This window comes from Notothenia coriiceps, unplaced genomic scaffold (genome assembly GCF_000735185.1).
Source record: "Notothenia coriiceps isolate Sejong01 unplaced genomic scaffold, NC01 NC01_scaffold00022447, whole genome shotgun sequence".
NCBI lineage: Eukaryota > Metazoa > Chordata > Actinopteri > Perciformes > Nototheniidae > Notothenia > Notothenia coriiceps.
This window is the reverse complement of record NW_011355148.1, coordinates 33258-39903: the sequence shown is the minus strand read 5'-3', so window position 1 is coordinate 39903 and position 6646 is coordinate 33258. Positions and strand designations below refer to the sequence as shown.

Here is a 6646-nt window from a genome sequence, read left to right as displayed (position 1 = left end):
ATCTGCTGCCAAAGTGCAATAAAAAAGACAAAATGAATAGAATCAAACCCTATTTTGTTGCATTTTAGTAGAGTATAAAAAGAAAGCCATGAAAACATTATGAGTAGAGGGGCACAAAAGGACATTGCTTATTCACACTAAATTAGGACAGTCTAAAAATTGAATTTTCTTGTTTTACCTAAAATAACACATGCACATTTTAATCTGAGTATGGTATGGTGCATTGCGATGTGTGAGCACACATACATGCACACATTTGGATGTCTGACATCTATTATAGCGTGTAGACTTTCAAGCATGATAGAAAAAAAAAATCCTACACGTTTGTCTTCACAACAAGGCTCTACGCATAATGGTCCCTCTGAATAAAAGGAAGTCTTTGTTTTCATTTTACCATCATATCATTAAGGACTTATGTGATCCCCATAAACTGTCCAAGAGAACCTAGCTCTGAAATACAACAATGTTTTTCAAAGTTTATTATCATTTCATTTGCAAAGTTATATTATGAGGGATTCAAACATAATTACTGCCAAAGCCTACTTATATAGAGCCACTGAGGCTGCTGCCAAAACAATAAAAATATATGGTGCTGCCAATGAAACAGAGTACCTTTGGTCCGGGCTGAATCATATCATTAGATTGAACAAAATCAAGAAGTGTTACGCCAGTATTATTCCCATTTCTGCAAGATAGACATTTTCTAAGGCAAAGTAACTGATTCACACCAGACCAGTATTGCCTGGAGCAATACCATAACGGCGTTAAATGCATGAGATCGTGTGAGGTATTAAAGCCAAGAGAGTTGCAGAGGCAAACCAGCCCTGACGTGCATGAAGCCCAGAACACTATAAATTAACCTTTGATGATGTTTGTACAACCGAAGGAAATTCCCTATGAATGGTATCTTGCAGTGGTTAGCATGTATCTTTAATGACAACACCGAATGCTTTACCTTGGCTTAAAAAAATTCTAAAAATGAACGTTAACCTGCAAGTGGGGCAGCCATGATATAAAAAAAGAAAGAACTGGATTCATTATAAGGGATATTGGGGTGCATATAGCTCCTTTATTTAAGCCAAGTACGGCTGAGAGCCTTTGTAGACACAAAGGAAAGGTGACACCAGTGCACGGCTGGCGCTAGGTGCACGGATTCACAGATCAGGCGCGTGGAAATGTCTAGAACAGTCACTCAAACAGCAAAACTGCGCATCCTCAAGGAGCGTGTGTATTCAGTGTTATTGTTTATCTTCGATTCACTGCATGTTTCCTTATTTTACCACAACACGCTAGTCTGAGATATAATTGTACACGTAGCCTACTTGAATAATATCTTGCCAGGGGTTAATAGGACATATGTCGATGACAGTTTCAACATTTGACCTGATACATTAACTATCATCACCGAAAACACAGACACACAGCCTTTACACTGACATATGATCACATATTTTAAACAGATAACATTGTCACTTAATCACCCAGGTAGCTCTCATACAGACTCACCGTCACCAGCTCCAATGGTTAAAACACAGATGAGCACTAGAGATGTACCGTGTTAGCTAGTGTTAGCATACGCACTAAAGCTGCCAAATCGACACGGCTCCGAGGGGATATGTGAATGAAGAGGTGCCTGCTTCCTGAAGACTCGTCCCTCTGCTGAAGAGCTCTCACTAAAGATGGTTCAAACTGTCTCTGCATGTACCACACAGGGCTCCTGGGTTGTTTTCACGTTAGCAGTCCGTTGTCATCCCTCTGCCCTCCGTTTCACGGTAGCAGTGACGCCCTTCCAGACAATGCTGCCTCTTTTCAATCCTCCGTTCAATCCACGCCCCTCACATGTCTGGGGCGTTTGACTGCGACTTCAAATTCCCCCAGATTATTATCCAAAAGGTTAACGCTGCACTAAATAAATAAATAACAAGTACAAGTGTATAAAAAAAATCTGTATTGAAAAAAACGTCGAGCCAAATGCCACTAATCCCACACACCTCCCAGAGCCTCTATTACTTTCATTAGGGGACTTCGTTTTTCATTATTTTAATAAATTGCACTTTAAATTGATCCAAAATTATATTACTTAAACAATTACAGCTTTTCTTAATACTTTAATAAAAATGAAGGCGGTACATATAGACATGGGCATATAGATATGCGTATATAAACTACAGCCTTTTACAGTTGGCCTCTCATTAAGCTCAGCAAATCGTCATGCAACAACAAATAATTATGAAGTGATTAACCCAGGATAACCTTGTCTCAAATCATAGAAGCTACCAGAAACCCCTACTCTCACCAATCACACAAGCCTAGCTCATAATCAGATTTAAGGGTTTTAGTGTCGAGCACTCTATACCGCTGCCTCTTTTAATAAAAGGACATGATGTAGATATATTTTGATTATTTTCAGTGCTGTTTTTTTCTGAAGCCTCCCTAAAATGGAATGTTATCTAGTATTCCAATACCAATGCCCAAAAGAGAGAAAGTTATGCTACATATCTTTTTCAAGCCAACACACAAACTATCGTGCCATCCATGTTGCAAAATACTTTTCTCAGGATTGAGCCAGCTGAACTCTATAAAAAAATAGTTCATAGATCACGAAAAATAATCATATTAAATGAATTATGGGAGACAATGCAAATCTCCAATCCTCCACAGGCAGCAACAATGCCAAGTGGGCTTCTCAGATACTGTGTAAATGAATATGTATATGCAATATGTGATGAAGATACAGCTTCCTATACCTTTTTTTGTATGCCACATGCATATATTTTCAACTATATTGGTTACCATGATCATGTGTTATTTATTTTTCCAGCTAGTTACTAAGTTATCTTAAGCATTCTGCATTTGAGAGCCCGACTTTTAATGTGTTTGTCTGTGTGTGTGTGTGTGTGTGTGTGTGTGTGTGTGTGTGTGTGTGTGTGTGTGTGTGTGTGTGTGTGTGTGTGCGTGTGTGCGTGTGTGTCATGTATTCTGCATTATTTTACAATCGTGTAATGCCATCACTAAAACTGCTACTATACTAAAAAAATATGATAAAACATAACATAACACACAAAACGCATCAATAACACAGTGGTAATAAACACATTGGCTGCAGTTACAGTCATATCCTAATAACATTCATATTAGCAAATGTCTGCAGCCTCAGCAGTCAGTTAAGGTGCACATGGTTGATTTGCAGCAAAACATCCTGCAAAGCATTCGCAGCATACTACACTAGTCTGGGAGGCAAACTGTAAATTTCCACTCACTACAGATATTTTGGAAAATTCCGTTAAACGAAAAACTCAATTTCCCAGGAAACCTTGCGCCTCCGTGTTGCGTGTTTGTCGAGCGACAGTCGTTTGCAGTGAGAGTGAGATGTCAACGGCAAAGGTTTGAGCTGAAATTCCCTTTAATATTACTTTGATTAGGAAGTCAATCATCGTGCTTCCTAATGCATTGATCAAGCAGACGCTTCGTAGGCCTACATGGTCAAGTGTTAATATAGTGTCACGTCTTTTGTACAGGTTTCTTTTGGCTCGTCTTTACTTGCTTACGTTCCAAACCCTCACCCAAGAATACATTCAAATTCAAACATATTGGCTTGCCCATAATGACTTATAGTATGAGCAATGCACCAGTAGGCTATTTTACAACACAAACTAAGCATGTACATACTGGTAGCAACCCTCAGTGAGATACACTATTTCAAAAATACCAACAATAAGATTTAGGTTAAATAATTATTGATACAGCCTCACATGAATACAAACAACAACATATAGGTATACATTTATCTAGCCCAAGTTTAACTGCAATCCTACTTTTAAAAAACATTTTTTACAGAAACCTTTTGACCCAATGTTTTTTGCAAATCCTTAGAAGAAGGACTCCAGTAGACCAAAACATAAAGATTTAGATTTACTAAAGTCCATGGCTCTAAACTGCAGCCACTTTAAGGTTATCATTGCTCAGATCAGCATGATGAAACTGTCAATAATGCATTGCGCAGTGACCATCCTCCTCTGCAGCCTCATCTCCTAACAATAGTGCAGTTTCCTGTTTATCCTTCCCTGCTAAACTGAGTCATAAAACCTGTGGTGAGACCTCAACAGCTGTGTTTCACAGTGGGTTAAGATCCATGAAGGATTGCAATTTTGGATTAAGCTGAATATATGTGGTTGAGATATCAGTTGCACCCCTCTAGTCGTGTTACATTTGAAAACCTTTCAAATTTGTTTTCCATCACGGCAAAATGGGCAGATTTTTCAGTCCATTACTAAAAATATAATATAAATATGGAGATGGACTGAGCACTAATGAGCAGTTTATTTTCCATGTTTTATCTCTACTTTCTTGTGGTTATTGACAGTTTGTAAATCAGTGTTACGGTTTGTAACCTTCTTTGTATTAGGCTGCCGTTCATGTTTATGGATTGATTGGAAGGCAGCAAAGCCACAGCTCTCATTACGGGAGATGACTTCGATTTGTCGTTTGTTTGCAGATGTTTATTTTCTTTGATCTATTAACTCGATCAATTTCCAGCCCTGTGGGGCATTAATGCAGCTTTTTAACAAAACCATATGGCCACTTATTTCCAATACCTTATTCTATTATGTTTCTTCATTATAATGTATTTAAAAAGTTGTTTACTTGTGCAGTTACAGTTTTGTTCCTTAAAGAAAAAATACCTCTTGTGCTTTAAGTGGTTGTAAAGGCTGGAAAAAGTATATATAAATGCAGTCCATTTGCCATTTATACAATTGATGTGCAATACCTCATAACATTTTCAGGTTAAAAGGGCACGTGTCATAGCAGGCCTCGAAGTCCTGGCAAATCAATCTGAGTTACCAACCTTCTCTATGCAGAGGGCTCCACCTTGCAGGAACAGCTACACCAACATTATCATTATTTTTAAATATGGATGCCGACCCAGATGCAGAGCAGCCAAACACCGTATGGTCACAAGACTTGTGGTGTTTTACACACAGTCCTGCCTTCCTCCTGCCCTAATATAGACTGTGGTATAGACTGTGTCAAGTCCCACACCCCACAAGTGCAAACTCAACAGTTGGCTTCATTGTTGTGATCAAGCAGCCAGTGCTGAGAGTTGAGCTTGACGAGGGGTGTTAGAAAATATCAATTCACTTTAGTATCACAATATTTGTGTTTGTTATACTGTATCATTTCTAATTTAAAAAAAGCGTATAGATTTTTTGTTTTGTTTTGGTAATGCTATGTTACACTGTAGTTATTTACTTGATATATTTACATAAAGAATCCTGCAAGCACATTATTTTTATTTTATTGCTTATATTGGCAGATTAAGCATGGCCACTGAGAGCCATCTGCAGGCAAAATAGCATATTCGTACTTGGACAAAAGTCCACAAAATGTCATTGGAATAGATGAAATATAGTTTTTGAAATATCACTACAATAGAAACACAAACAGACGCATGAATAAAACAACCCCCTTGGACGGAGTAACAATGAAGCCCTTGTTTCCCCATCCCTCGTCCAACTTGGTTGTGGCTGATTAGAAACATCAGTGTACTGTTACACAGCACTCTTCATGTACAATACACTTACACATGTGTTTATGACCATAGCTCCCTCACAAAGTATTGTCAGTTGTAGCCAGACTAACTTTAAACTGACTTCGCAAACATTGGGGAATGCATACAATCTAGATTCAAGATTTTACAAACCAGCGTTACCAGGTTAGATCAAATACTGTAAATGAAGTAGGTGAATTAAATAGAAGCATCCAAGGACCGATACCTGTAATTGTGGGCAAACAGGCCATAAACCAAACCTTTTGCCATCAGATATAGGAAAAAGTATCAAAATATTCAAATGTTTTACTCACGGTTTATTTTTTTCAACCCACGTTTGGTGAAGATCAGCTAGAATTGGTGGTGTAAGAGATGATCCAAGGAGGAAAGAACTGAATACAAATGTGGTGCTATGCTCCAGAGTTCAGGATATAAGTAACATATTCAGTGCTTGATAAACACCATGCCAGAACCCAAGAGGTTCTTACTCGACCAATGACGTAGCCCATCTAGATTCAGTCATTGTTGTGATGTTTTTCAAAATCACAGACATAAAAGAAAGAATGAAATCAATAACTCATACGTGAAAGTGAATTTATTTAAAATGAACAGTGAAAATTGTGTGCATTTTAGTTGCCAAGGCATTGTTTGAGCACTGTGGCAGACATTTCTGTATCCAATAATGTGTTTTCTAACTCTATGTTTATACTGCTAATCTAATATGAACCATACTTTTCATTGCTATTTAAAGTATTAGTCATTAAGTCTATAAAAATGTCCTATTCTATGAGTCGGCTCATGTCCTCTGGTGCTTAAGGCTGAGAAATATAATGCTCTAATAGCTTCTATACTGACTGTTTGAATTGTAAGGCCTTTAATGTTGCATACATGTATACTATTTGCTTTTTCTACAGTCTGTTATTTAACAGTAGCTTATTGAGTTATGATATAGCTTTACTTGGTCTCAGGTAGAACATGGGGTAAAAAGTCACAACTTCAAGACTTTGTTTGACTTCCTTATGCACAAAGTCAATATTTAACAAGAAAAGAAAGAACACTATTTGTCATTTCTGACCATGCTGTAAAATAATGGTTGGA

At 37.7% G+C, this 6646-nt stretch overlaps 2 protein-coding genes across 2 annotated transcripts in view; both read right to left on the bottom strand.

The window, feature by feature from the left end:
- Positions 1 to 1800, bottom strand: part of slc5a3b (solute carrier family 5 member 3b) — a 6412-nt gene extending 4612 nt beyond the window's left edge. Inside the window, exon 1 of the mRNA XM_010781029.1 lies at positions 1507 to 1800. The gene's annotated coding sequence lies outside the window, so the exon portion shown is untranslated. The remainder of the gene's footprint in view (positions 1 to 1506) is intronic.
- casq2 (calsequestrin 2) overlaps positions 1 to 5943 on the bottom strand; it is a 38579-nt gene extending 32636 nt beyond the window's left edge. The window contains exon 1 of the mRNA XM_010781027.1: positions 5863 to 5943. The gene's annotated coding sequence lies outside the window, so the exon portion shown is untranslated. The remainder of the gene's footprint in view (positions 1 to 5862) is intronic.
- Positions 5944 to 6646: the final 703 nt, after the last annotated feature.